Source organism: Limanda limanda, chromosome 12, assembly GCF_963576545.1.
Source record: "Limanda limanda chromosome 12, fLimLim1.1, whole genome shotgun sequence".
NCBI lineage: Eukaryota > Metazoa > Chordata > Actinopteri > Pleuronectiformes > Pleuronectidae > Limanda > Limanda limanda.
Window position 1 is genome coordinate 947,053 of NC_083647.1, and position 21,547 is coordinate 968,599.

Sequence of the window (21,547 nt, forward strand, 5' to 3'; positions counted from 1 at the left end):
GAGCGCACCTTTGACAAGAATGTCTAATAATTCCACAGATTCACACAAGAAAGATGGAAATTAATCCACTGGAGTTGTTTCCTTGATGTCTATGAGCTCTGGGGAAATAACTCCGGGTATCGCAGCAGAAAACACGGTTAAAACACAAACGAGACAAAAAAAGTGTGCATAAACACACCGAGGTGGCCGTTCAAGGAGCCATTCATTTGTCTTTCGATTTGAAACAGTCCTTTTTGTTTTATATTTTTCTTTCGTTTTAAATTGTTATTTAATAGCCCCAACCGGCCTGTTTTTCTGTCAGTTCACTACCTGTGTTGTGATTTAATCCTGAAACTGAGTTTTATAAAAGAATAAACGATATAGTAGTAAATAAGCTTTACTTTCTGGTCTTAGCAAGTTAAATATTGCCAGTTGCACATATGACGGAACTCAGCTGCACGCATGCTGACAAAGACCAGAAAGAGAGCACACATTACACTAATTTTAAGGTCTCTGCACTGGCTACCTGTGAGATTCAGAATTGATTTTAAAATTATTTCAGTTGTTTATAAAGCTCTAAATGGTCTTTGTCCGAGCTATCTATCAGATTTGCTTTTATCCTATGAACCATTTCAAACCCTCAGATTCTCTGGCAGTGGCCTTTTCATTATTCCCAAGGTAAGAACAGAAACTCACGGTGAGTCATCCTTTCAGTATCATGTTCCTCGTCTGGGGAATAGTTGGTGGGGCAAATTGCGTGAAGCACTTTCACGGACATTTTTCATGTATGAAAAGTGGTATACAAATAAAGTCTAATTGATTGATCCATAAATGCATATTTCCCCCATTAGGATCATTTAAATGGCGTTCCCAGATAACCCAATGCGTGATGTTCCACATTATCTACCATGTTCGATAAAGTGGGACAGCAAGAAAATGTTAGATAGAAAAAAACTGAAACACATTTTCAACAAATCAATGCATCTTTACTTGCTTTGATACAACACAAACATAATTTGACATTGTCTTATTTATGACAGATTTATATCCTTAACACTAATCTTCCTATGTCATTGTCCTTGTCATGAAAATCCAAGGGGTGGGCTTCTGATTGAAACTTGCCCCTTTCGGTGAGTTCACCCCCTTGTAGTCATATGATTTCAGCACATGATATCCATGCTAGTAGGTTTAGGTGTCCCACATCACCCAATGTCCCAGATTACCCGAATTCAACGTATGTATATTTTTGTCCCACTGATCTTATCCCCAAATATTTAACTGTTACCTAATTGTCCTGTTATTATACACTATCCCAACTAGGGTATTGGTGAAGAAAGCAAAGCAAAAAAATGCAAAGTAGATATAATCCAACCTCAACTCAAAGATATTTAAGGCAATGATAGAGTAATGTCCAACCTCCGCCTTTTCTGTAAAATCCTTTTCTCTAAGATCCTTGAGAAAACAGTTGTGTAACATTTTATATAGCAAGAGTTCATTAGAGGATTTGCAATTAGGATTTAGAGTGCATCAACTACACTCGTCAATACTGGTGAAAGTTTTTTTAAATAACATCCTAATTGCATTGGAAAAAGTCTCAATAGACCTAAATGCTGCATTTGACTAGCCTGACGTTGTCATACTCATTATTCTAGTCAGAATATGAGTCTGATACCGCTCCATTGGGCTGTGATTATGGGGCGTGTTTCAACAGAACCAGGAAACAAAATGCCTCTTCGCTCAATTGGATAGACCTACAACCAATCAGAGCAACGTAGTATGTGACGTATGTCAAGCGACGCATAGTTGTTGTCAGTTGTCTGTATCACGAGTTTATTCACTCTCTAAATAAATCAATGGAAATGCTGCTAATGCTGCTCGTATATCCACCGGAGGCAAAGCCCCCAGGAAGCAGCTGGAGACCAGGGCTGCTTGTGAGAGCCCCGGCCGGCGGCGGCGTGAAGAAGCCCGCTACGGATCTCTCTCAGAGCCTCGCTACCGGCCCGCGACCGGCCCGGGACCGAGGCTCTGACAGAGATCCGTCGCTACCAGAAATCCACGGAGCTGCTGATCCGCACGCTGCGCTGCAGAGCTCCGCTGTCATGGCTCTGCAGGAGCCAGCGAGGAGGAGAAACGGCAGCTAATCGTTTTACACTTCCTTGTTGCTCCAACATTAACTACAACAGCGTCCCAACTTGTGTCTTTTTTGTCTCATATCTGCTGAGGAGCGTAGCGCCCCCCCCCTCTCTTTTTATTTATATGACTGCTTGTGTGGCTGCAGCATCGGGGCCAGCTGATAAATTAAACTTTTTATGAATCCCGTAGGAGGACGGCAAAAACATCTGTTCGATCTACAAATGCCTTGATCACGTTCCTCTGTTCCTATTTCAAAATGAATGCACTGTCGATGTCTGCTGAAACAGACTCGATGGCAGCGACACATCTCAGCTCTGCAGGCAGCGCTCTCTGGTGACGTGGTTCATTACGTCACTGTAGATCATCTGTCAATCATCGTATAAAGCCCGCCCTGACGATTTGATTGGTCCGATCAGCTCCTGATCGGCCATAGTTTCTCCCCAACGGAGCGACTCCAGACCGAACTTCCCGAACAACAAATTATGTGGGCGGGGCTAAGTTCGTCTGGCACCCAGGCTAGCATTTGACACCACTGACAAGTAAATTCTATTAAAGGGAAAACATCACATACATTATATTGATGTTGAGTCCAACATAGTTTTGGATAACATTTTGTCATTAAGTTCCACATTGCTCTGTGCTTTGACCAATTATATTCACCTTGTACTTTCATTAGTTAGGATTATTATGAATCACGCCATGAACACTAATTATTATGTGGATAATAGTCTTTGGTATTTCTCAGTGCGACATGAGGTAGTTCGAGCTTGCCTTAGGTGTTATAGTCTGGGTGACAGGTGTCCCTTCTCTCCAGTGTTTCCATTGTGTTACCCCCTCCCTTGTGTTTCTTGTGTGTCCTGTGTGTGTGGGCGGAGTGACGAGGATCTCCCTGAATGACGATCACACCACCTGCAACTCTTCAGCTGCATTTTAATGTTTAAATGTAAAAACATTTTTTGGTTGCACTACAACTGAGAGCGAATATGTGTTCAGGCCAAGACTGTTAACAGCCTTTAAAAGTTTGGTATCAATTTACCATATGCATGCCTTAAATAAAGAATTTCCTGTTTCCCAATGCACACAATAAAACCTAAAAATTCCTCACAATTTAAAATTGTCAGACATCTGTAGTTGAGCAAATCAATTTAATGAATCTAAGGTTTTTGAAAGCCTACAGAGCTTACTTTTTTATATTCTCTGTCATTTAAGGGGTAGATTGATTTTACAAAATTATACATTTTGTAGTGTCTACTGGAAAATAAGCACTTAATTTGCTCCAATGACATTTGTTTGAACTTTTGTTACTGATGGAAACTGTTATGAGGCCTTAGTGATTATAAAGGTTTTCTCGTGATAGGCCTTTATTTGTATACTTTCTGTCAAATATGTGCATTGTTATTATTAAAATATTGTGTATAGAAGCAATTATAATGTTTGCCCTTTGTATTGCGTATAGTTTTGCAGGACATTTAAAAAAGCATTTATTATTATTTGTTTACATTGGGTGGAAGAGGTGATCATGTTTCTGTCAGATATGTGACATCCAACAGTTATCGGCCAGGGTCAGCAATCCTGACTTGAAAAACAGATTCCACAACAGGTTGCTGCTATACTATGCGTCCGTTTTAATATCTATAGCATTCCACGCTGTGGCACAGCGTCACAAAGGCCTGTCTATCTGTTAATGCCTTCAAAAGCACAGCAAATACACTTGAACTAGCAGATTGTCCCTATTTACTGAAAATGTTTAGTGTGCAGTTGCTGTGGGTGGCTGTGGCTGAGGGGGTAGCCGAAGTGTCCTTGGGCAGGATACTGAATCCCCAAATTGCTGCCCATTGATGCGCTGTATGAATGTGTGTGTGAAATGACAATACAATGTATTGTAAAAGGCTTTGAATGGTCATCAAGAATAGAAAAGTGCTGTATAAATACAGACCATTTACTATACAAGTGATCGTCATGATAAAATAACCTGTCACCCTCCCAAATTGTTTTAGTGGAAGAAAATCTAAAAAGTCAGATTTTACACTGAAGCTTTTCATTACTGCGCTTCACTGACAAAAGAAAAAACAAATGCATAAATATGTTTGTTTTTTCACTCGCACACATAAAGGACTGTCCATGTTGGTTATAGAGAAAATATGTTAATAGAAATGGCTAAATGGATCAAGTTTTTCTCAAGGCAATAAAGGCGATTAAACTAATTCCTGGCAGTTAAGGCTGATATATGCTTCTCCGTTTTTACTGACACGGACTGAAACGGACAGAGAAACACCCTCTCCGAGCGCCTCGGAGAGCTTCTCGTGTACCTCTGATTTTTCTAACTATCCGTGGGCATTTTGGAGAGCCTAGGGACAGCCCTTGGCTGTGATTGGTCCGCTAACGACAGCATTTCGGAACGACATCATTTCCGGACCTCAGACTTCCTGTTTCTTTCCCTAAATCACAATAAACCCAAACACAACTACGATTAATGTGACAAGTGTGTTAAGCCAGCGGAGTTGTCCGGCTGACGGTGGCTGGTTAGAGCACTAACGGCATGTGTGTACGGTCACATACAGTTATAACGCTGCGTCATAACGGCACTAGCGTGCTAGCCACCATGCTAACTGCGGTGGTATCTCTCTGTAGCTTAGCTCTTACCGTAATTTTGGGATTGTGCGCCCGTCTTCTCCGCCTCAACTCGTTCAAACTGGGCCCGCGGCTTTACTTTCCAACGCACTCATCCTGTCCTCCAGGGAAACAGTGTCGTGTCAACTTCAGCAAGTTTTCTACACCGAAAACATTATCTTGGATGAGCTTGACAGGAAAATGTTGAAATAAATTGCAGTTTCAATTTTTTTTCATAGCATTGACATTTACTCATGGTTTACAATGTAATTCATTATAGCACACTTACTTACATTAGAGAAATCTATATAAGCTACAATTTCAGATTTTAGATATATTTTAAGGCTGGTGTACTTACGCCAGATATTTTGGCGGGTACCTTAGTTGGTACCTTTTAGAAAATGTCTGCACCACTGGGTGAAAGTATCCTGATTTTCATTTGTAAACTGGAACCCTGCATCAATTTCCGGCAGTTCCTGGCAGTTTTCTGTGCTGCCTGCAGATTCTTCTGAATAGCCTGAAATTCCACCAAAATTTCAGCGACACTAGCTGACACAAATTCTTCTTTTCATGCAGTGAAATATATTTTATCTGCATATCATTGTGAATCCTGTTTGAAGGTCTGCTGCAGCCAGACCTTCAGCAGAGCTCCCGCAGGGTCTTAAAAAGTCTTAAATTTAACAATTGGAATTTTAGGCCTAAAAAAGAGTTAAAAAGTCTTAAATTTGAATTAGCTAGGTCTTAGAAACGAATTGGATTAAGAAGCTACTTCACGATAACTTGCTCTTCAGTAAATGTGCTTTGAGGAAATGTCCACGCTGCAAAGTAAGCAGCACGGTAATCAGTTCCCCCCCAACATTTTGTATGGAAATAAATCAGCATGGAACCATCACTAACTTTGCAGCCCCCGGTGAGAACGTATCTGAGAACACCCAGTGTGTTGGTGAGGATTGATGGACTGTACAGTATATGAGGAACTTGTTCTTTTTAGCCGGTTCTGATTTCCAGCTCCGCTCCAGGTGTGTCTGCTAAAACACAGCTTAGACGACTTCTCTCTGTTAAGGTTCTTTAATTTATCAACAGCACAGTACAACATATGACTATGAAAGGCAGGGCAGGATTTGGGTGGGAATACACCTCCATATTAACAATATACATCCTTATCTACCCGTAGTGAGGAACCCACCGATAACGCTGCACTCGCACTCACTCCCCAGAAGTGCAAGTTACTAATAAAGAACTCTGAAACTACTAATAACTTACAGTGGCCACTCACGTTTCTAGTGGATGCACAAACAGACAGCAGTCTCTGTCCGACGAACAGCTGTCTTCTTCCTCTCTGTCTCACGCTACACTCTTGATTACTACTGCGCCACACTGCGCTTGCGCTACTCTGAGCTCACCTCTGCGGATAGGCAGTCTTTATTCACAGTGTCTAGCAATTGTGAACGCGCGGAGCAACCAGCAATCAAGCTAAAAGGGGCGGAAATTCTAGTGTGTCAACGTCTTTTGTAACCTAATGGGGAAGTGCAGGTTCAACAAAACCCGGTTGAATAAAAGCATGTTTAGTGCATGGTTAAAACCAGTGGAGGGGAAAGTTTTTGAAAGCCACTCCACCTTTAGCTAGCCTGGATGCCAGACGAACTTAGCCCCGCCCACAACATTTGAGGTCGGGAAGTTCGGTCTGGCATCGCTCCGATAGGGAGAAACTATGCCCGAACAGAAGCTGTTCGGACCAATCAAATTGTCGGGGTTGGGCTTTATACGATGATGGACAGATGTTCAACAGCAACGTAATCAACCACGTCATCAAAGAGCGCTTGGGTTGAATTTGTTTTCAACAAACATGCCTGCTGCTGGATAGCTGAGATGTGTAGATGCTGCCATTGAGTTTTAGGAGACATCGACAGCGCATTCATTTTGAAAGAGGAACAGAGAAACGCGATCAAGGCATTTGTAGATCGAAAAGATGTTTTTGCCGTCCTTCCTACGGGATTCGGAAAAAGTTTAATTTATCAGCTGGCCCCGATGGTCGCTTATTAAGCAACCATTTTAATTTTAACAATTTTACCAATCACATTATTAAATGTCCCCCTCTGCCCATCCACTGCAGCCACACAAGCAGTCATATAGATATATATTATATATATATATATATTCTCCACATAGGCTTGAGTGGAGAATGCGTAATTTACCCTCCACACCCGACATTGAACGGAGCAAACAGCAGAGAAGTTCTTGAAGATGGATGACAATAAATTAATAATTGAAGTGGAGAGGTACAGTGAGCTGTATGATCCTCAGCACATATGAGACAAAAAGACACATGTTGGGATGCTGTTGCAGTTAATTTTGGAGCAACAAGTAAGTATATGCTTGAAAAAAATGACTTACTGCCGTTTTTACTCCTCCCTGGCCTCTTGCAGAGCCATGACAGCGGAGCTCTGGAGGCTCAGGTCGCTCTTAAAATCCTGAGGGATTTCTCTCACCAGGTGCTGGAAGGGCAGCAGCTCCGTAGATTTCTGGTAGCGACAGATCTCTCTCAGAGCCTCGGTACCAGGCCTGTAACGGTACCGGGCCGGTAGCGGTGAGGCTTCTTAACGCCTCCGCCGGCCGTGGCTCTCACGAGCAGCCCTGGTCTCCAGCTGCTTCCTGGGGGCTTTGCCTCCGGTGGATTTACGAGGGGCATTTGCAGCATTTCCATAGATTTATTTAGAGAGTGAATAAACTCGTGAAACAGAGAAGTACCGTCATGTAATCCATTGATTTCAACAATGTAACTGTATTCTGAATACCATCTACTTAAATTGTAGCTGTAACGGAATACAGTTACTCATAATTTGTATTCTAAATACGTAACGCCGGTACATGTATTCTGTTACTCCCCAACACTGTCGCTTAACATACGTCACATACTACGTTGCTCTGATTGGTTGTAGGTCTATCCAATTGAGCGAAGAGGCATTTTTTTTCCTGGTTTGGTTGTAACACGCCCCATAATCACAGCCCAATGGAGCGGTATCAGACTCATATTCTGACTAGAATTATGAGTATGACAACATCAGGCTACCTTTAGCAGGAAAACAGTAAAACTAGGAACATCGGGGGTTAGGCTTTAGAATCGCATGCCCAGTCAGAGAAACACAAGAGAAGTGAAAAGTCAACAACAAACTCCTGCCATCTCGTCAGTGTTCATTAAACTATAATTAATTTTCAGACTTCCATTATTCTGAGCACTCTCTCTCTTGGGGCAGCCTAAAAGGAAACAAGGTTAAAACTCCAGAACATCCATGTTAGTGGAACCTCAGTGGACTGTTGGACTCTAAAATCCAGTATTTTTCAGGAAGAATAGTGTTTTTCAGTAAAAAGTAGTAAAGTAAATGCAGTGAGTTTTCTAGGCTGAAGACATTGCTTTTGGTAAGATAGAGAGACGCTCTCACTTTCTAATGTTTCAAAGCCATAAGCAACACAGCGATTCTATTCACCTTCACTGAGTAGGGGTTGAGTCAGAGAAAGGAGCTGGACAGTGTTTGGTGGGATCACTCTGTTCACAGTGCTGTATCATATATAGAGAGAGGAGGACTTGATAATGTGGCAGAGCCGTCCTCTGTGGGATTTGTCTAGGAACTTTCTTTGATTGTCGCCCCTTTCTTCTTTCTCTTTACGTTTTCTTCTCATTTCCCACTGTCTTCTCTCTCCTCCTCTTCACGTTCAAGAGCGCTGTCATCCCTCCCTCCTGTCCCTCATCAGCAGTACACCCAATCCCACCTCACACCCACCTCACAAGGGGAGGGGGGGGTGGGGTGTAGCTGTGTTGCGGTCGCCCTGTTTATGCAATCCCCCTTGTTTTGAAGTGACAGGCCGGGGATAGATATGCAATATTAAAGAGAGGCCTTATGAATTTTTGACATCTAATTAGTTGCTTCCCCGTTAACATATCGTGGCTTGCGGGGGCATCGAGCACTCCACTGGGCCCCCCTCTGAAGTGCAGGGCAGAAAAAAAGAGAGGCCTGCTGCCACATCTAATGCATTTCCCTCTAATGTAAGTAGTAATCATAGCTCTAAGGTTAATTAATGGCCCTCCAATACCCTGCTTTCCACAGAATATCAGGCCTGTGATACCATTGGAGCACCAATTAGAGACTTTTTTCTGCTCCTGCTTCACATGTTACTGGCCACTGTTTCAAGTGAGCAAAGTGCCAGGGAAGAGATGAATCGCTTAGGTGATTGTTGTATTTCAATGATGTTACACACACCCACCGGCTATGTCTGCACTATGGCACACAGCCAGTGCCGCACAAACACTGTCTACACTATCAAAAGTAAAAGCTTAAAATGACTTGGTCAAATGTGTGTCACATGCGTTAATGTGTGTTGAATTTTTTCTTACCACATTTCTTCTGCCTTGTTGCACAAAATAACCATTTATCTGCAGGGTGTTGACAAGGTTGCTCATCAATACCATTGACTCAGCAATTACGTGTCCAGCTGCTTGCTCTGTGGGATTCACTGTATTTACTTTGTGTGTTTGTTTTGTCAGCCATTTAAATACGATGATACAGAAATCTCAATTTATAAAAGAAAGTTCAAAGCAGAAGCAAAAGGGTTATTACAGAAAGTTAGAAACACATTACGTGTGTGGGATTCACAAAAGACGGATTAATAAAGAATAGAGTAAACAAAAGGCTAAAGAGTAAAGGCTGGAGCATCACTTAATGCATGAAATAGCATGCTCTCATCAGACCCTTCCTGTCATGCCATCACTGTTACATTGTGTGGGTATTTTCCTATTAAAACCTCTCAAAGCTTCTCCAGAGCAACAAATGACTTTAAGAAGATCATACACACATACAATCTTTCTAATTCCACAATGCAAGTGTTCTTCCTCAGTATCACTGGGATGATTCAGACATATTGGTATAGAATTTATCTAAATCTTCATCATTAATGACAATCTTGTATATCTGTTGTTATTATATTTGAAATAGGACTGTCCAGCTAAGCAGATCACAGTATTGTAAGTAAGTTCTTACTTTTAGTTATTTGTTATTACAATTGGCTATAAGTACGTGATTTCTCACCCAATTTAATCATTTTATTGGTACAGTATTCCCTTAAATGCAGTAACAGTCTGCTGCATTACTACATTATTCTTCTCAGATTAATTTTCGGCAGATTGTTGTCTGTTTTAAAAAAATGTGTGTATTAACAGAAAATAAAGGAAATCATTTCAAGGACCTAAATTCAAATTTATTTAGGGAATGTAAATAAGTAACTTTTTCCCTCTTATCAACTGTGAGTGTGTCCATGAACAAGACCATAAATCAACAACTACTGACGCTCACTCAACACCTGCAGCAGACTGTGGTCTTACTGGGCAGCTCCCAGTCTGAATGTGTGAAGTGTTTCTGAAAAGCTGCACAGAGCTCTGTCAACTTTTCCTGGGTAAATAAAGGTTAAAAGAAATGTGTGCATTCAAACACACACACACAATCTGTCACAGCCCAGCTCAGCTGACGGTCCAAATAATGATGAAGTGACCAAAGGAAAGAGTGTGTTGTTGTCTATGTGGAGCCTCAGCACCACTTTGAACTGGAGATGTCAGCGACTCCCTCACACTGTCTTCTTCTCCCTGTCTCTGATGCTCACCCTCTGTCTCTGTCCTCAATAAGTCTGTATGTCTCTCGGCTGCTGTCCTTTGTTCATATTTGATTCCCATAGGTGCAGCGGTCGTACACTAGGCTTGTGAGGGCAGCCAGCATATGTAACGTCGGGGGGCGCATGCCTGTGTGTGGATGCTGAGAATACACTTGCATATAAAAGCAGCAGTGGTATGCCAGTGTGTCATCACACAGATAGGGAGAAGTATGTGTCTGAGAGAAAAAGGATTGGCATGATGATTGTAGCTCATGTTTGTGTGTGTTATTGATAGTACATGGTGATTTATTGATAAAATTGTAGCTCCCCCCGATGTAGAAGTAATATCTTTCACCGATTCACTGTAATCTCCGAACTGAACTGTGTCTGAACATAATCAGTCACAGTAAAAAATAAAGATGTCCATACATGTGACTGCTGGCCAGACAAGTTAACACTCTTATACTGCAACTCATAGTGTAGGTTGTAAAACCACCACCTAGTGTTGTGAGATTTGGGGGACACCTTGCATTGTATTGGTTGCAGAGTTTTGACAGACTTGCTGTAATGGAAAAGAAAAGAAAATAATCGGAGAAGAGTTTGATGAGTGCACAGAAGCAGCATGAGTGCAAGGAGAAGAGCTGAATCTGGAGCGCAGGAAAACTAAGCACAAGCAGGGGATACTTGAGTTGAGCGCAGGGTTTTGCGGGAGAGCATTACAAAATTGAAAGGTGACCACACTCTTGAAATATAGATAGGGGAAAAAAACATTGTTGGAAGGCTTGTGCCACAGGACTGAGCCATGACACGGAATCAGTGAAACATGTGAACTTCATTTGAGCCAGTGATATGAACAGCAAAGCCGTTTTCAGACAGGCCGTCCAGGTAAAGTCAGGATAACTCGCTATGGAGTTTGCCTTTCACACATGCACAATACAACCGGAGGTTCTCTGAACAGAGGCGTTTACAAAAGCAACAAATCCTCCGCATTATTCAGGCGAGATGTGGAGCAGCTGGGTGCAGCAGCCAGAGGTAGGAAGTGACGTATTAGTTCAACGTCTGTGCTTTGCTCTATTTACAGATATAAACAAAAACGAAATGCTTGTTTGGACAGTTTCAACACTGTAATTTGCTAATGTGCGAAGTGACAGGTCCAGGAGCGACAGTGACAAGGAGGTCTGTACAGTACAGTTTCTGAACCCGGATGAAGAACAGACCAAGAAACCCGCTACTACTGTAATTTAAGCATTCTGCACAAACACACACACATTATCACTATGATGTCACAGTGCCCTTTGGTAAGGTATAAAATTAAGGAATTTGGTTAAATAATACAAATGCGAAAATAAAAACATCCTGCTTTAACAGAACAAAAGTGGATTCAATGACTTCCTCACCTCCTCTGACTTTATAATCACACATTTTCAGTATATTAAGCTGTGGAACACTTCATGTATTAATACAAGTGTCAATTAAAGCGATCACTTTCAGTGTATTACATCATGTGAGATGCAGGGATAGGGATTGGAGGAGCTGCATTGTGATCTCCAATCATCGCCTGTTTCCTGAACACTCACCTCATCTGATGCACTTGCCTCTCTCAGCCATAATGTTCTTTTTTGGTTATTCCCTCTCTTTTTTTCAATTAGAGTCAATTGACCTGACAGAATTGCCGGCAATTAAGTGATTTCTGTAATGGTCCTGGACTAATTTGCCTTGGATTGTCAGCTGTATTTTATGTCGCCAACCCCCCACCTCGCTTACTCTCTCTGCCACATAATAGCTTATAATTTCAAAATCTTTACCCTCTGCTTCCTTCTCGATAAATCGCAATTACAGGAAGTTGTTAGAGATGCTTAAACTCTCCACCGGCAACCTAACCCCCACCGTCTTCCTTTTACACCATCAGAGATATTTATTTTTTATGCCACTGACAGAGAGGTCGAGAGAAGCGGAGGAAAGCTATTTGTTTGCAGAGCCTTAATGTAATCACGCTTCGTGTGTACATTGAGTCCAACCCTCCTGGGCTTCAACACACGGAGAAGTTTACTCTCTACACATTGCTCATTAAGAATATGATTTTGTGGCAGCTGGTCTTTGGGCAGCGTATCTTTTATTTCCTCTCAAATTGAGGGTTAGGCCTTTTTTCCCCCAAAGAGCTGCGTCGATGGATCTTCTTGAAGGTTCTGGGTTGCACACATGTGTCATCACCATTCAGGATGAGAGGGAAAGGTCAGCTGATGGCTTCTGTTTTTATTTCTTTTTTTACAATTTTTTCTTCAGGTCATTTTAGAGTTTTGGAGACTTGGCAGCAAGGGGTCGTTGAGGGAATTCGCAAGCTACTCCCTCCACTTTCTCAGCACCTATCCCACTTTGCTCCTGTTTCCTCTCATCCGTCAAGCTCAAACCTGCTGCAACACTTCGAGTCTCCTCATAAAATATGCAAATGAACTCGATATGAAAGAACTTTTGCTTGCTCTCTCCGAGCTTGAAGGCCTTCCATCAGTTCAGTGAGCCCCCCTACACACACACACTAAACCCCACACCCACCCTGAACACTAATCATTTCTGTACGTAATAACTCCAGAGCTGAGCATCTGCTTGCCTCCATAACACTCCACTGATCTCCCCTCCACCCATTCTACAGTCCCTCCCCCTCTCCCCTCTACATGTATTAGGTCGTAATGACTTAGCAGTTAAAAGCAAATAGATGCCAGGGGACATACAGATGCCCCCCCTCCATATCCCCCACATTTCTTGTCACACACACTATAGCACCCAACTCTGGCTTCTCAAGATAAATTGTGTGCAGTGAGAGAAGAACTGAGCCCTATCTATCACATTAAGTGTTGGGGCGTTTTTTACCGGAAAGTGTGGCTGTCGCCCCCTATTCAAAGGCCAAAGGGAGTAGGCTGGGCGGTGATATTGTGGGTGTACAAGTTTGTTAATACCTTAGCAAGCACGGTTGGCAGCTGCAATGTACATAGGTAGTAAAGGAAGTCACGAAGGAATGGCGAAGGGGGAATAGGGCGGCTAATAAGAAGAAAGCAACAATGGGCTTAAACCAATTAGCACAATCGCACGCACACTGATACCGTGTGCGTTCAGAAAACCTCAGGTGAAATAACTGCACCACACTAACACCCACTTAACTTTCTCCATCTCAAAGTTTGCATCCTAATTTTATTTTAGTTTAGTGCAGAAGCAGCAGAGGCGTCTGATCGATGGATATTTTGCCGCTTGATAGCTCTATTTCCTCACGCAGTCTCATTCCAGTAAGCATAAGTATACTGATACTGGGCCCTAATGGCTGCACGTGCTGTGCTTAACACAGTCTGAAATGAATAACCCCGCTAACAGTCTCATAGCCATTACAAGCAGGACTTAAATGATCATTTGGGAGGATGAAATCACTGATAACAGTTTTGAAATTATCATAAAATCATTTTCAGTTTGCCTAAATCATTCTAATGAGATGTGCCACTTAGCAACCATGTTGGAGCTGAAATAAGATCTGTGTTTCAGCTGTGTCAAACACCCTGGATGTAAAACGGGTGCATAAATATGGCCGCCCACTGATACAATAAGTGGAGTTGGCCTCAGTATGCGTGTGTGTGTGTGTGAACAATTGCTTCCAGTTCTATTTGCTCTGTGCAGCAATTCCTCAAACCAGCAGATCATGTTGTTGTTGTTGTTGTTGTTGATTGAAGCATTTTATTTTCTAAGGATACGAGCTCCCACATGCGCACACACTCGCAAATGGGCTCAGGAGAGAAAGGGAGACGGATACATACATTCAGTTGGATCAACAAATAAATTATTCAGAGCAATATGACAGCAGATGTTTTGGAGGCCGTGATTCAGTGGTGGTCTGCGCCGCAACTTTTGATCAGAAATTCAAAAACAGGCCCTGTGTGGTCGACAGACGGCTGGATGGGAGTCTATGCTCCGGCTCTCATCTTCCCCTCTGCCGTCTTCTCATCCCACATATTTCTGAGGACATTTGTTTTGGCGAGTTGTTTTGTGGAGAGGCTGCAGACAAGGTGTTAACTTTGCAGCTATGAGCAGCCGATCATATCAGGGACAAAAAGAGATGGTGTTAGATTAACATGAAGTAATGAGGCAGGATGTTTAATTATTTTCTTTGATGAAATCATACCAAGACAAAAGGGAAACACAACTTAGCTTAGAGATGGAGTAGAGTTTTAACATTCAAAAGCAGTTTTACTCTTTCATAATAACTAATTCTGTAGTGTGACGTTAAATGGGAGACCACAGTTAAAAAATATATATACACTCGTTGATAACAAGACACTGCAACGAGCATTTTTTTTTTCTTTTTATCATTTAATAATGAAGATCCAATGCACTAAGCAATTTTACAAACCGTATCACAAAGCAAAAATTTTGTCAAGTTGGGTTATAGATGCCTATAGTCTATATAATTAATTCAAAATGATGTCTGATTTGTATCCTTGCACTTAACCTTCCAGATGCTCCTATGGTCTCCTATGGCAGGGCCACAAAAAAAAAAAGACTTACCACAGGTCATCTGCCTTTTCTGCTGGAACATCTGAGGCTTAAGAACCCTTCACAATATTTCTGGTTTTAAGTGAATCAGTTAAAAAGGAAGCAAAGCATGCTGAATAACAACAACAACCATTCCTTTTTCTTGTGGTCGCGAAAGTGTGCGAGTGCGTGAGTGGAGAATGGAGCTTGGTGGCTTACAATAGGATTTAGTCGTACTTAGTCCCCCGACACCACTTCCTTCACCCACACACCTTTTTCATACACGAGTGAACCATTCATATTCCATCTGTTCCAGTTTTCTCTCTTTGGGGAGGCTGTCAATCTCAAACACCCATGTGATGTGAATGGAGGTGGAGTTATTTTTGGGGCGGGGGGGGGGGGCAGTAGGCGACAGGAGAGACAAAGAAAGACAGAAAGTGAAGGACAGAGAGAGAGAGAGATACAGAAAGAGAGAGAAGAATCATGGAGGTGGAAACAGAGGAAAGTGAGTTAAGAGAGAGCGTGAGCTCAGCACTGGTACTAAACTCCGGGGACCTTTTGGAAAAGCTCATCGCACATCAGTGTCCTGCTGAGCTGCCGCCACGGAACAGAGGGCGAGCAAGGCAGCGGAAAACAGGGGATGAAGAGGGAGTGAAGAGCGAGTCAGGAGTGAGAGTAAAAACGGAGAAAAAGGTTTAGTTGAAGAAAACAGATTGTGATCAATGTCTGGAGAAAATGTTGGAATGGAAGAAGAGAGGAGAGCTAAAGATAATAACTATGATAGTGACTCCATTACTGTGGACAAATAATGCAGATTATTGGAAGAGGAAATAAAGGGGAAGTTCTGTAGATAATTTAAAATAAATGTAGCTAAATAATTTTTCGATAAATCTGCTGAAAAGAGTAAAAACTAAAATGTGTGTTAATACATTCTCATTACCTTTCCCATATAGGTTACAACCGTAAATGGTTATTATAAATAATATATATAATATGAATAAATATATATTTATAAATGTATATAATAAATAATTAATTAATTACATATTGTATAGCATATGTGGGTCAGAGTGTGTATCTGTGTGTGTGTGGGGTCAAAATAAACTATAGTGTATGTGTTTAGGGCAGGGGTGCCCACACTTTATAGGCTTGTGAGCTACTCTCGAAATGACCAGCTCAACAAGATCTACCCCGCCCCCCCCCCCCCCCCCCCCGCGCACGTACCCCCTCTTTTTTCGCGCCAGGAAACACACTGAAAAATGATTTACGTTTAATATCATATCACAAGACAAATTTTAAAATGTGTCTACCTGAATGGTAAGTAGTTCCCCGAGCTACTTGTCTGTTCGGTAAAAGGAGAGACAATATTGTCATGATTTCAATGTTGTGATTGTGATTAAGTGGTAGATTTATGTCTTAATCAGAATTTCCTTGTATGTTCATGTGTTTGTCCGTCCCTTTTGTCTGCTATTTGTTTGTTAGTTCTGTTCTGTGTGTTGCTGGGCATGTCCACTTTCACCTGCTCCTGTCAGCTCACCCACAGCAGGATGTAAGGCCGACTCATTCCCTCCAGCCTTCACCACATTGTGCAGTGTGGTAATGCAACAGATTAATTTACGTGTAAAGGTGTTCTGCCTGCTAGTCTGTCTGCTCCTAGTCTTTACCACCTCATTTGCATTTGCCTTTTTTGAAAACTGATTGCCTATCCAGGTCTATTTTGACTTTTCTTTTTCAAGAAATACTGGTTCAGATAACTTTTTCGACTTACCATTTTTGCAACCAAGGTATCAATGAACAACATTTTATCTGTGAGTGCGGTGCTATATGACTCCTGAACATGACTAGAAAAGCATTATATAAATAGAGACCATTTTTACATATGCTTACAGTAAAAGATCACCAGAAAAACAATTCTAATAGGATATTAAGAAGAAGTACGGAAATCACATATTGGACACACTCAACTATTCCTTTTTGATAAATAATAAATTATTTCCGGTAATCAGATCTGATTTACACTATTAACATGTTAACATTGTGAAACACTTTCGTCCGGAAGGTATCTCACAACCTAAATTGGACACTTTTATTTGAAAAACTGAAAAAATATTGGATCAATAAATTGCTTTTATCTTCAGGGGTTACCTTAAACATCACCTGAAGAACAAGACCTGGACAAAGCCACGCCTGAAAAAATTTAAACTTTAAGGAGTGTTTCATGTTAAAAAAAGAATTGGTTATATTCATACAGTGTCTGTATAAAGGGCAAGAAAGTAGCTAGATAGATAGATAGATAGATAGATAGATAGATAGATAGATAGATAGATAGATAGATAGATAGATAGATAGATAGATAGATAGATAGATAGATAGATAGATAGATAGATAGATAGATAGATAGATAGATAGATAGATAGATAGATAGAGTACTTTATTCATCCCCGAAGGGAAATTAAGTTGTCATAGCAGCCGGTATATTTGAATACAATAAAATACAATACAATACAATACAATAAAATTAAAAATATTGAGGTAGAAAGAATAAAAAACAGAAGCACAAGATAAAAAACAATAAAATAGGTAGATAAGGTGCAGTGTCAAGATGATGGTAATACTGATGATATGATGGTAATGGTATTGTTAGAATACAATAAAATAGATAGATAAGGTGCATTGGCAAGATGATGGTAAAAGTACTGATGATATGATGGTAATGGTATTGTTAGACAGTATATAAGAATAGTACAGTATATATAGTATATAATATAACATAATATATATTTATATATGATAGTAATTATACCAATATAAAAGCAGTATATGGTAATAATGGCAGCAACAGTATATATAATAGTAATGGCGGTATAATAATAGTAATTATAACATGTACACATGTATAAATATGTGTATATAGACTTACGTAAACAAGAATATACAGAGAGTATGATATGATATATAGTAGAAGTATGAATATGAATATAAGTATTTGACTATACAATAGGTAATATAATATACTAAGAGTCTAAGAATATGTAGACAGAGTGTGCAAAAGACAATATTATTGTATAAAATGATATATAATATCAATATGGTATATATGAACAAATATCACATATGATGTGAAGATAGTGTATATGGAGTGTTGTACAGGATCCACAGTGCAAGGAGACAGGTTTAGTGCAGTTCTGTGATGGTGGCTCTGACAGAGGTAGAGGAGTTGAACAGTCTTATTGCGGTTGGGAGGAACGATTTCCTGTATCGTTCCTTAGAGCAGCGGGGTTGAATGAGTCTGTGGCTGAAGCTGCTCCTTAGCTTGTCCAGGGCTTTGTAGAGGGGGTGAGAGGGATGGTCCATGATTGCCAGCAGTTTTGCCAGCATCCTGTCCTCCACCACCTCCTCCAGGGTGACAAGCTTAGAGCCAACCACAGACTCTGCTTTCCTGATGAGTTTTCTCAGTCTGTTGGCGTCCTTTGCCTTGATGCCCGCACCCCAGGACACCACAGCAAAGAAGATGGTGCTCGCCACAACAGACTGGTAGAACATCTGCAGCATCTTGTTGCAGACGTGGAAGGACCTGAGCCTCCTCAGGAAGTAAAGCCGGCTCAGGCCCTTCTTGTAGACGGCCTGTGTGTTGGTGGACCAGTCCAGTTTATTGTCCAGTGTGACACCCAGGTACTTGTATGCCGACACCACCTCCACATCCGTCCCACTGATGCAGACAGGAGAGGGCAGGGGCTTGTTCCTCCTGAAGTCCACCACCATCTCCCTCGTCTTCGCCACGTTGAGCTGCATGCAGTTCTCCCCACACCACTTCACAAAGCGGTCAACCAGGTCCCTTTACTCAGCCTCCCCCCCGCCCTCAACACACCCCACAATGGCCGTGTCATCAGAGAACTTCTGCAGATGACACGACTCAGTGCAGTGCTGAAAGTCAGCAGTGTATGTGGTGAAGAGGAAGGGGGGCAGTACAGTTCCCTGGGGGGCCCCGATGTTACTGATCAGACGACCAGACACACAGTTCTGTAATCTAACAAACTGCGGTCTGCCCGTCAGATAGTCATCGACCCAAGTGATGAGGGGAGCACTCACCTGCGTGCCCTCCAGTTTGGCCTTCAGCAGTCTGGGCTGGATGGTGTTGAAGGCGCTGGAGAAGTCGAAGAACATGATCCGGACTGAGGTGTTGGGTCTGTCCAGGGAGGAATAAGCCTTCTGCAGCAGGTAGATGATTGCATCATCAACCCCAACATGGGGCTGATATGCAAACTGCAGGGGGTCTTGTGATGGGAACACCAGCGGCCTGAGGTGTGCCAGGACCAGTCTCTCCATGACCTTCATGATGTGAGAGGGGAAGCAGGGGAGGCAGTGGAGGGTCCGCTGGGGGTGGGGGGGTTGGAGTTGAACCTGTTGAAGAAAGAGTTCAGCTCGTTCGCACGTCCCTCATCCCCCGCTGCTCCCCCACCTCTCCTCTGTAAGCCGGTGATCTCCTTCATCCCACTCCAGACGTCCCTGGTGTTATTGTCTTCCAGTTTGTGCTCCAGTTTTCTCCTGAAGTTGTCCTTGCTCTCCCTGATGCTGCGTTTGAGCTCCCTTTGTACACGTTTGAGCTCTGCACTGTCCCGTGATCTAAAGGCCCTCTTCTTCTGGTTCAGAAGGGCCTTCAGGTCGCTGGTTACCCACGGCTTGTTATTTGGGTAACAGCGAACCTCTTTAGCGGGGATGGTGTTGTCAATGCAGAACCCAATGTACTCAGAGACACAGTCAGTCATGCCATGACGCCATTAAGCACCTGAACATATGCATCATTGGCCCCTCCTCCCCAGCTGAGTATAGCAACGGTTACAAAGAATAAGATGGGTACCCTTACTTGGTTTGCTTGGAAGATACCAGGAGAACTCTACAAGCATTGCGATTAGTTAACAAAGACTCAGGCAAAGTGCATATTTCCCCTCTAACCCAGCTCAGAGCAACATATCATATCATAAAACAAAAGAAAACTTGAGGTTAACATTAAAATGCTCTTTGAGGATTAAAACTCACATCTGTGGGGTTAATTTAAAATGAAAATGTTGAAGAATAGAAATATATGAATAGATAATCATTGAGAGTAAAACAAGCACTGCATTTATGTAGAATTATTTCGGATTGCTTGATTTTTTTTGTACTGGACATGCAGTAGTTATTACTTATATTTATTACTGTCCTAATCCCAGTCACAGCTGCGTCTGAGCATCCAATCTCACTTTGTCCAGGGAATGGCCCTTAGTGCCTTTTAAATCATTAGACCTTGTTTAGTGTTCGATCTCAGAGGTGTTTTCTGGCCAGACTGTGGGGATTTGTTTTCCGCTGTCTCCAAGGCCTGATATGGCCAAACTGACCTGGGAGCCCTGTAGCCCTCGATTGGCAAAAAGACTGCTGTGCTGTATGTCCTATATGGGTGCCTTTAGGGACAACAGGGTCACCAAGCTGCTGCTTCCCAGAGCTCCAGCTGCTGTGGTTGTTGTTGCGCGTGCTGCCACTGCTATTGTTGTTGTTGTTGAGTTGATTGGCGCCTCTCCCTCCACCTCTGTCTCCATCTCTCCCTCCCTCCCTTACTCCTTTTCTATCCATCTCCGGCCTGCAGGGCATAAAGAAGCCCCATGAATTAATGAAGATGAGCATAGTAATTAAACGTGGTGCTGATGGTGACACAGATCCTGGGAGGGTTTCAGAGGGACAGAAGGTACACACGGGGCCTCGGCCTGCCTGCTCCACCATTACCCTCCTCCTGTCCTCCATCCCCCTGGTCCCCTGGTTGCATGGCACACAGACATGGCTTGATTGGCCTGCTGGGCACGGGAGGAGGAGGCTTTGCGAAGTTGGCACCCAGGGGAGGTGGAGAGAGAGGCAGGATGGAGGGGGGTAGATTGAGCCCAGACCTCACCTGTGGCCCCGGAGCCCCTCCCTGGATCCCTCCCCTGGCAGCCAGGTCATGCTGCGTGGTCCAAACACCTCCCGCCTGGGGAAGAGAGGAGGAAAACAACAGCATGGAGGGAAGGGAGGAGTAGAGGAAAGGATGGAGAGGATAAGGGAGGTAGGACAAGAACCATAGGGGCACTTCCAGGGATTATGGCCTCACGCTGGCCCACTGGGGCGCAGCCTTGATGGACGTCTGACTGGCAACTACTTGCCCTTTTATAAGATGTGATGCTTGCCCACCACTTTGACACCAAACAGCCCGGCAGCTGGAGGATGCCTGTAGACTGCAGCTCTCACTGGTCACTTCAGGACATTATCCTGTCAAAAATTCTGTCTTTTACTTATTTCCTTTTTTATTCACCGCAGTCTCAATAGATATTTAATAAACAGAGAAAGAAAGAGGAAAATAAAACAAAGAGACCCAAATGATATTTGATAAAGGTTGCAGGTGAGATTTACAACGATATACAGTTCACCATTTTGGGCCTGCATGTTAAAAACTGTATCACTAAACATATTGCAGAGAATGGATTCTGGTGGTCTTTGCTAACAATATGCACACAGTACACACGGTTGAAATATTACTGTATGTAAGAGGTGAGCTGAAACTTGTAGAGGCCAAACTAACTATTATTATTGTTTGGATGGATCAGAAAAAGTTAGAGATGGAAATATTGTATATAAAAGATAGGTTTCTAACACATGCAAAACAATATTACACTTA